This window comes from Octopus bimaculoides, chromosome 9, assembly GCF_001194135.2.
Source record: "Octopus bimaculoides isolate UCB-OBI-ISO-001 chromosome 9, ASM119413v2, whole genome shotgun sequence".
Classification (NCBI taxonomy): Eukaryota; Metazoa; Mollusca; class Cephalopoda; order Octopoda; family Octopodidae; genus Octopus; species Octopus bimaculoides.
The window spans coordinates 5,038,047-5,047,957 of NC_068989.1; the positions used below are offsets into that span (position 1 = coordinate 5,038,047).

A 9,911-nucleotide genomic window follows, 5' to 3' on the forward strand; every position below is an offset into this window, starting at 1 on the left:
ATATATATATATGTGTGTGTATGTGTGTGTGTGTGTGTGTATGTGTGTGTGTGTGTGTATGTATGTGTGTCTCTTATAATAATAGGAATTGTCAAGGGAGGTTGGTTAGTTCGCCAAACACTAGTTCACACCCCTCCGTATTATGCATGGAGTTAGGAATAACATTTGTTAATTAGTGTCTTAATATTTGGTTTCGAGAATTCGCGTGAACGTAAGACTCCATGTGTGTCTGAAAGTGTTTATATTTTGTTTTACTTTTGTGATTGTGATTTGTTGTGTGTGTGTGTGTGTGTGATTTGTTGTTTAGGTTAGCACTGATCTGAGACATTCAAGCCGTGACCGTTCCTTATTTGTTTCGTATGTTAGAGAACCTTGAATCGCGTCCAACGCGCTCTTTTTCTAAAACGATAAGCTGTGGTTTTAAGATGTGACTATTATTTCCAGCAAGTCGAGTGACCACGTATTGGGGCTGTTTTATGTTATGTTTATCGGGTACCAGAGGACCATATTTTCTGAATATAAGCTAGGAACAAGAAACAATATACCGATATTGCTGCATTTATATCCGATAAAGATAATGCCCCCGTCTAGTTAATGAGGGTGCCTGTACATGGTTGCGCGACTTCTCTAGAAAAACCAATCAAATCTCCCTGAAATCACGCCTTTTAAGAAACGAAAACATTGGATAATATTGATCTGAGTCTACTCTACTGTACCTAGGAAAAAAATAAATAAAACTCATAGATAGAAGGCTTTAAATGAGGATTGAAAAAGAATAAAAATTTGGGGAGCGAACACGTTGCTATATTTAAAACCTTTTCATTGTGATATTTCTGTTAAAATACACTGCTCTTGGTTTATTTCATTTTAAGAACTGTCAATTTTAATCTGGTGTTTGGAAGAAAATTAACATAAAAGTTTGATCATTTTAAAACAAGAAGTTTGTTATAAAATCAAGGGCGGTCTTAAGCGGGTTGGTATCAAAAGGGTTAAAAAAGATAGTTTCCAACTATTTTAACTTGCCGAACACACCGAAGAAACAATTTTTATGCCTGCAAAATCGTGAATAGGATAGGATTGCTAAAAAAATTTCATTAATATCAAGTCCTTTAAGATTCAGATTTCTTTGTCAAATGTATTGCTTATTTATTCATGTTATTTTAAATTAACCATGCATTATCTTGTAGCTTCGAGATTTAAATGGTGTATTTATATATTTTTAGAATGACATTGTAGGTTATGTGTGAGAGGTTGGTTCTGGTCAGTTTTAGCATAAAACTGGTAGAATATTTGGGCCTCATATAGCCGGATTAAATGCTGAAGGGCTGGAGTGAAAGGGTCTTCGTATTTGTCAGTTTGAGAAACTCTAGACTAGCTGTTCTTTAACTTGATTTATTAGAAAAAACAGCCAAATGTCACTCAAATGACTCCTTAAATTTAAAACAAGAGGCAAAGGACACATCACGTAATAGTCTTTGATTCGTCACGGGTGGATCTGCTTAGATCATAAGCTCTGCTATACCAGGACCTATTTGAGGTTAAGCATGAAACAAAGTATTTGTAATATAATCTGATATATTCAATCTATTTTACAATCTCTATTACAAAATGTGTTGCGCCATATAAAATAATCTTTGTATTTATAAAAAAAAAAAAAAACAACTAGACAACAATGTGTTTGCTTATTATTTATGTGTGAATCTATGTGTGTCTCGGTGAAATCTACAAGTTTTTTTTTCATTCACACTGTTTATTTTCTATTGTTCCTTTCTGTGGAAGAGCGGAGGCTTGAAACGTAAAAGACGTTCTCATTTTCCTGAGTGTTAAATTAATACACTTGCTTGTCCCTACACCTGACTTCGTCTTTTGTTTTTCTATAAATTTTAACTAATACATCTATGTATATATATGTGTGTGTATATATATATATATATATATATATATATATATATAGTCGCAGGAGTGGCTTGCTTACTAACCACATGGTTCTAGGTTCAGTCCTACTGCGTGGCACCTTGGACACGTGTCTTCTACTACAGCCCCAGGCCGATCAAAGCCTTGTGAGTGGATTTCGTAGACGGAAACTGAAAGGAACCCGTAGTGTGTGTGTGTTTGTTTGTTCCCCCCCCCCCAACACCATCGCTTGACGACCGATATTAGTGTGTTTACGTCCCCATAAGAATATGGACTGAAACAAATAAAAGCATATATATATATGTGATTGTGAGCCTGACGTTCTAGCCACTGAGCCACTCAGTGGTTAAAGTGTTGGGTGCACAATCATGAGGTTAGTGAATTCAATTCTTGGACCAGGCTGTGTGTTGTGTTCTTGAGCAAGACACTTAATTTCATGTTGCTCCAGTTCACTCAGCTACGTCACTGGTGCCAAGCTGTATCGGTCTTTGCCTTTCCCTTGGATAACATTGATGGTGTGCAGAGGGTGACTGCTGGTCTTCCACAAACAACCTTGCTACAGAGGGGAACTTTCTAGGTGCAATCCCATGGTCATTCATGACCAAAGAGCGGGGTCTTTATCCTTTACCATTTATAAAGCCATATATTATCCTGGTGGTTACTGTGTTTCCTCTTAATTCAGTTTCAGCTGCCAGTTAACCACAATAACTGTTAAATAAAATTGTGAATATGAAAAGTATCTGTTATCATTAATACTATAATGCACCTGTGAGATCTTGGGTTCAATTCCCAGACTGGTTGTTACATTGTGTTCTTGAGCAAAGCACTTCATTTCACATTGCTCTATGATCATTTCGACATTTGACATGTGACACCCATTGCACCTGTACAGGTAATGTCGATCTGATGGAGGGAGTGAGCTTATGTCTACACAAACAATTGATCCCTATAAACAAATCATCTGAGTGGTTGTTCGGTAACAAATTGTCAGACCCTCAAACGTTGTCTAACGACAGGAGAATACATCCTATATATATATATATATATATATATATATATATATATATATATATATATATATATATATATATATATATATATATATGTATATATATGTATTTGTGGTGCATTGCCAGCTGTTCATACAAATCCTCCATATATTATCATCATCATAATCTTTTTAACTTCCACTTTGCGTTGGTCAGTCAGAAATCATTGAGGCAGATATTTTATGGCTAGATGCTCTTTTTGTTATCGACCTTCATTTCTGAGCAAGATTATATTTTCCCATGGCTAGACATATATATATTTTCCCAAGGCTATATATATATATATATATATATATATATGTGTGTATAGGTGCAGGCATGGCTGTGTCGTAAGAAGCTTGCTTCCAGTTTACCCTGATTCATTTGTTTTGTTGGATTTGTGTGAGTTAGATGTGTTTTATTGCCTGCGCGATATTTTTTCTCTTGTGTGATGGAGGGGCATCGATTGAGGAGTTGTGAAAGTTTAAGTTGTTCTGTGTCAAACGTGGAAAGCTGCCCTCCCTATGAGTTGTCTGAGGAAGAAATGGCAGAGTGCCTGAAGAAAATAGACAAGGCTATGGAAGAAAGAAGTTATGCTGCAGCAATGGAAGAGAAGTGCAAAGACATAAAGTTGGAGGTTGTAAGCAAGTTTAAGGGAATGCTTGAGAAGGAGGGGAACAAAGTGAAGGTGTTCCCCACCAAAGAAGTAGTGGAAAGAATGGTAATTTATAGAATGTACTCAGTGACAGCCAGAAAAATTGAGAATATGTCGACGGTACAAAGAGAAAAGGCGTTGAGACAGTCTGGCCAGGGATTTCGTACCTTGCCAGAGGAAAGAAATTTGGAATGATAGAGGTGCAGTTTGAAAATGTAGCTATTGCCAGGCTGCACTTGGCAACACCACTGAAAACAAATGAAGTAGTTCTTCTACCAGTATATCAGCATGGCAACTTGGGCAAGTGTCTTCTACTATGGCCTCAGGCTGACCAAAGCCTTGTAAATGGATTTGGTAGACGGAAACTGAAAGAAGCCCGTCGTATATATATATATATATATATATATTTGTGTATCTGTGTTTGAACTTCTGTCATTATTTGACAACCGATGCTGGTGTGTTTATGTTGTAACTTAGCTGTTTGGCAAAAGAGACCTATAGAATGAGTATTAGGCTTACAAAGAATAAGTCCTGGGGTCGATTTCTTCGACTAACATCCTTTAAGGCAGTGCTCCTCTGTGGAAGCATTTGCTGGTGAAGTTTCACAAAACCAGTGTGGCTCTCCAGGATCTGCAAATGGCCAACATTGGTGTAAATACAATCAGTTGCGAAAATATGCACAAACTATTCCTGATTGAATATTTTCCCATTAATTGTTCTGGACTGAAAAAGACCTTTGGAACAAGAAGTAAAATCCAGATTACCTGGTATACAAGTGTACAGAACCATGGTTTAGCTAGCGTGTGTGTGTGCGTGTTGCCTGAGGAAGTCCTTGAGTTTGCACCATCCACCAGGGCCCTCAAGCCAATGCAGGCTTAAAGAGCAGATCTAAAAGTGCTGCCACCGTAAAAGCTACATCCAGGGTGGACAGTCCCTGTCACCCCACCCTAGCTGTGCTACTGGTGCAGAGAGAAGAAGAGTGAGAAAAACAAATCAACGACTCATTCCCTGTCTCTAATCATCTGTCACACTATTTTCAGTAAGTACATTTTCTATTCTGCTCCATATTCATGTTGTACCTGGACTTCACATCTCTTTCTGCTCTCTTTCTTTCTCTCTCTCACTTTTCAGGTGGCCAAGCCATGTATTCAACTCTTCAGCAAGACACTTGCTGCTCTCCCTCTGTCATAGTTTTCCTCCAGTCTATAACCTGCTCAGTTGAGGGCTCTTATCTTGTGGGTGCTTGGCAACCTCACTGGTGCTGGTATCATGTAAAAACAATCCAGTACATTGTGTTGATTGGTTGGCATTAGGAAGAGCGTAACAGAAACCCGTGCCAAAGCAGACGTAGAACTTGGTGGAATCCTCTGGTTTGTCTGTTGTTGTTGAACTGTCCAACCCATGCCAGCATGGAAAAAGGGGCGTTAAATGATGATGGTGATGAATAATTCTGTTTGTTTTTTATGCTGATAAAGAGACATATTTTATGTAAACTCCTTTGTTTTTACAATAGAGACTATTGAAGAAAATTTGAGCAGGAGAGTAACACTCTGTGTTGCATATAAAATTATATTTTTATCTAATTTAGAAGTTTCAGGGTTAAAACATTTAATGGGGGCAGTAGAAACTTTGATTAAATAGTTTCCAAATGATGTTTATATTAATTTATCTTACAGGTGAACTAAGGCAGTGCCATACTTGTCAAGCAGAATTATCCAATAAAAGAATAAATTTATCACAAACATGTCTCTAATATGAAATCATCTTCTTAGACAAAATTCATCAAGTTTTCTCCAAATCTGGAAGAGCTGTGTTATGAGTATACTTATCTGATCTTTTATCTTATACTTGTTTTAGTTTTTGGACTGTGGCCATGCTGGAGTACTGCATTGAAGAGTTTAATCAAACAAATTCATCTCAGCACTCAGTTTTAAACCTGGTAGTTATTCTATTGGTCTCTCTTTTGATGATCTACTAATTTATGAGGATGTAAACAAACCAACACTGGTTGTCAAGTGGTGGTGGTGGTGGTGGTGGGGCACAAGCACACACGTGATGGGATTCTTTCAGTTTCCATCTACCAAATCCACTCAAAGCGTTGATTGGCTTAGGGCTGTAGTAGAAGATACTCATGGTCCTGTGCAGTGGGATTGAACCCAGACCCATATGGTTGGGAAGCAAACTTTTTATCGCATGGCCACAGTAAATATTTTTCAGGTGAAATGTCATTTTCATGACTAAAGAATGAAAATATGAATTGACAGCAAAGTTGTCTTGAAAAGAGCAGGTCTATACTTAGCATCAGGTGTTGAGAATGTGATAAGCTTTATAACAAAACACTTGAAGAGGCCACTTAGAACAAGTTTAAATGTATTATTTGATTATGTAAAAGCATGTTTTTGTGTTTGTGAGACCGTCTAGTGGAACCTATAAAATAGGGGGCTAAGGACCTCACAGGTTTATTGCATTGTGTCCTTCAATTAACCTGTTCAAAATGCTCCCATTCGTTTTTAGTACAATGCTAAACCCTACCAACAACACTTCCACAAACCTTTCGACACATTTCCACGTTAATTGCAGAAAATTTATCAGAAATTGCTTGTTTTAATTCATTAATTGTTTTTGGTTTGAGGGAGCAAACACGATCTTTCAATACAGCCACAAGAAAAAGTCAGGTGGTTTTAGGCCTGATGATTGTGATGACCACTGAAATTGCTTCACGTTGTCCTACCCACCTCAAAATTAAGATTTAACCATTCCCAAACTCAAGACCATGTGGTTGCAAAGCAACCTATTTAAGCATACAGTCATGACTGCCATTGACACCCCTAGGGGATTAAAAGAATGAACTAGCCGAACACTTATAAAGAGTAGTAGTTGGAGAGAATGTTTTGGTAGTCTCATAAAACACATCATGTGAACACATTGATTAAGCCTCTGTTGCATAAATTATATATCCAACATCTAACAAGGATATAAAAATATGTATGAATATATTATATTGCCACTATCTATAAGACTATATTTAAGATGGTTGAATGTGATATAGCAAAATTTAACTGCTGTATCTGAAAGGTTGAATACTCATACTGCAGCCTTTCCTGATTGGCTTTGCTGTTGTGTGTTCCCAGACAGTATGGTCAGAAGTGTTCCACATGTGAAAATCCTGTTGTTTGTAAATCAGGGACTACGTGGTTACAAAATGGCATTTAATATGATAGGATGTGATTTGGAGAGTTTTGCTTGCTATTTTCAGTATGTTGACTGACCATGTATTAGCTTCCAAGTGAACAGAAACTGTCTATCAGAAACAGCTTTCCTCTCTCTCTCTCCCTTACATTTTGTATTTCATATCCTCAGAGAAAGTGATTGTCTGTAGGAATGGTGTAACTTTACTTATTTATGAAGGGAGCGTGACAGAATGAGAGTTTTTTCAACACCCCCCCACATATGCATACACATATATCCTCCATCATATTACAAAATATCCTCCATCTTACTTACATGGAATGAAAGCTTCTTATGATAATATTTGTGTATGTTGTGTTCTTAAGCAAGACACTTTATTTCATGTTGCTTCAGTTCACTCAGCTGTAGAAATGAGTTGCGACGTCATTGGTGCCAAGCTGTATCAGCCTTTGCCTTTTCCTTGGATAACATCTGTGGTGTGAAGAGGGGAGACTGGTGTACATGGGCAACTGCTGGTCTTTCATAAATAACCTTGCCCAGACTTGTGCCTCGGAGGGTAACTTTCTAGGTGCAATCCCATGGTCATTCATAACTGAATGGGGCCTTTATTCCTTTCTATATAATTCATACTAATCGAATTGTTTCTGTAACATACTCCATTGAATTGTTCTTATCCCTATCTTTTCTCTCAGCACTTCTGTACCTCATCATTCACACATGCTAACACTGCACATCCAGCATGCTTACTCTCTACCTTTACTCAGGCCATATTTCCATATATTTATAGAATTGTCTTATGGAAGGAACAAAAAAGCTTGAAATGTTGCTTTATCTGGGAATAGATTCATGTTCAGGAAGTTATTATTTAAACTAGATGTATCAGTTAGCGCTTTTATAAAGCTTTGTCTTGATTTCATCAGACAGTCTATCCTTCATCATCTACCTTATACTCAAAGAGAGAATCCACTTGATGTCAGAAGAGGTAATAAATGCCTCCCCCCCCCATGTTATTCTTATTCTGGCTGCTAAGCTTTCATAGCCCCCTTCTCCACTGTTGATTAAGTTGCCTTGGCAACAGATGCAATCAGCAACTTCTATAGAGCCTTTGGAGTGTTAGAAAGAACACACATTATTGGTGCTTCAATTGCTAGCTACTCTTTGGCATCTGGTACTGTAAAACTAATTTGTGTATACTAGGTTTATATTCAGTTGGGTAACTATTAGTAATTTGGTTTTCTTTAATTAGCAGACTCAGATAATGCTTAAGAGGTTGTTATATAGTATTCTCATTGTTAATATATCTGTGCGTATATATTCGGCACACCCATTTGTGTTTATTTATATAAATGTTGCAGATCTCATGTGCCCATTATGTTTACTGGTATTTATATAAATATGGTATATGTGTGTGTGTGTTTAGATAAATGCGGTATAAGTAAATGTATATATCGGGCGTAGTTGTGTGGTAAGAAGCTCACTTCCCAATCACATGGTTCTGGGTTCAGTCCCAATGCGTGGCACCTTAGGCATGTTTCTTCTACTATAGCCACAAGCCGACCAAAGCCATGTGAGCGGATTTGGTAGAGGGAGACTGAAAGAAGCTCGTCGTATATATATAAATATATGTATGTATATGTCTGTGTTTGCCTGACCTCAGTCAAACTGTCCAACCCATGCCAACATGGAAAACGGATGTCAAATGATGATGATGTATGTATGTGCATCTCTGTTTATCTCCCACCACTGCTTGACAACTGATGGTGGTGTGTTTATGTTTCTGTACACTGTACACTGTATATCTCTGTAACTTAGTGGTTCATCCAAAGAGACCAATAAAATAAGTATTAGTCTTGAAAAAAATAAGTCCTGGGGTTGATTTGTTCAAGTAAAACTCTCCAAGGTGGTGCCCCAGCATGGCCGCACTAAAGTGTCAAACAAGTGAAAGATAAAAGATGTGTGTGTATGTGTTTATGAATGGATGAATATGTATTTTTTACTTGTTTCAGTCATTTGACTGCGGCCATGCTGGAGCACCGCCTTTAGTCGAAGAAATCAACTGCAGGACTTATTCTTCGTAAGCCTAGTGCTTACTCTATCAGTCTCTTTTGTCAAACTGCTAACATCAGCGGGGGGGGGGGCAAACAGAGACACACAACAAACATAAACATGTACATACATACATTTATACATACATATATTACGGGCTTCTTTCAGTGTCCATCTACCAAAACACTTGCCCAAGGTGCCACACAGTGAGATTGAACTCAGAAGCAAGCCTCTTACAATGGTGCACCAGCATGGCCTCAGCTTCTGGCTGAAACCCATAAAAGTTAAAAGATATATTGATCAATTAGAATAAATAAGATTAAACTTTGGATGGCCTGTATTGATCTCAAATGGAATGCTGTGGACCATACATCTGTTCAACCAAGATGTATATGGCCAAGTTGAATTGCTCAACAAAATGCTTGCAGTATAGTTATAGTTATAGCTGTTATATCTGAGTTCAAATCCTAGTGAAGACGAATTTGCTTTCATCTTTCCAGCACGGACAAACTGAAATATCAGTGAAGTCATGACGCAAATTTAATATTCTTAAACACCATCTGACATATGAATGGAAGCATAAAGTTAAGGCAAATGGTTACATATTGCACAAGCAAACACTACTTGTGTAACATAATCATGTGTCTTGTGGCATGTTCTAGAAATTCAGATGTAATTTAATATAATTGCGTAATTAGAAGAATTCATGAAAAACTAGTCAATTCGGTAAAAGTAGTTATGAAGAGAGAAGAATATATATATACATATATATGTATGTGTGTATGTATATCTATATGTATGTATATGTGTATATGTATGTATGTATATGTGTGTATGTATATATATGTATGTATATGTGTGTATGTATATATATATGTATGTATGTGTGTATATATATATGTGTGTGTGTGTGTATGTGTATGCATATATATGTATGTATATGTGTGTATGTATAAATATATATACACACATACACATATAGGCACACATATATACATATACAGTTGTGTGTATATATATATATATATACACACACACACACACACACACACACACACACATATATATAATTATGTGTA

At 37.0% G+C, this 9,911-nt stretch overlaps 1 protein-coding gene across 1 annotated transcript in view; it reads left to right on the forward strand.

The window, feature by feature from the left end:
• Positions 1-9,911, forward strand: part of LOC106880639 (glycoprotein-N-acetylgalactosamine 3-beta-galactosyltransferase 1) — a 32,984-nt gene that overhangs the window by 2,336 nt on the left and 20,737 nt on the right. The window lies entirely within an intron of this gene.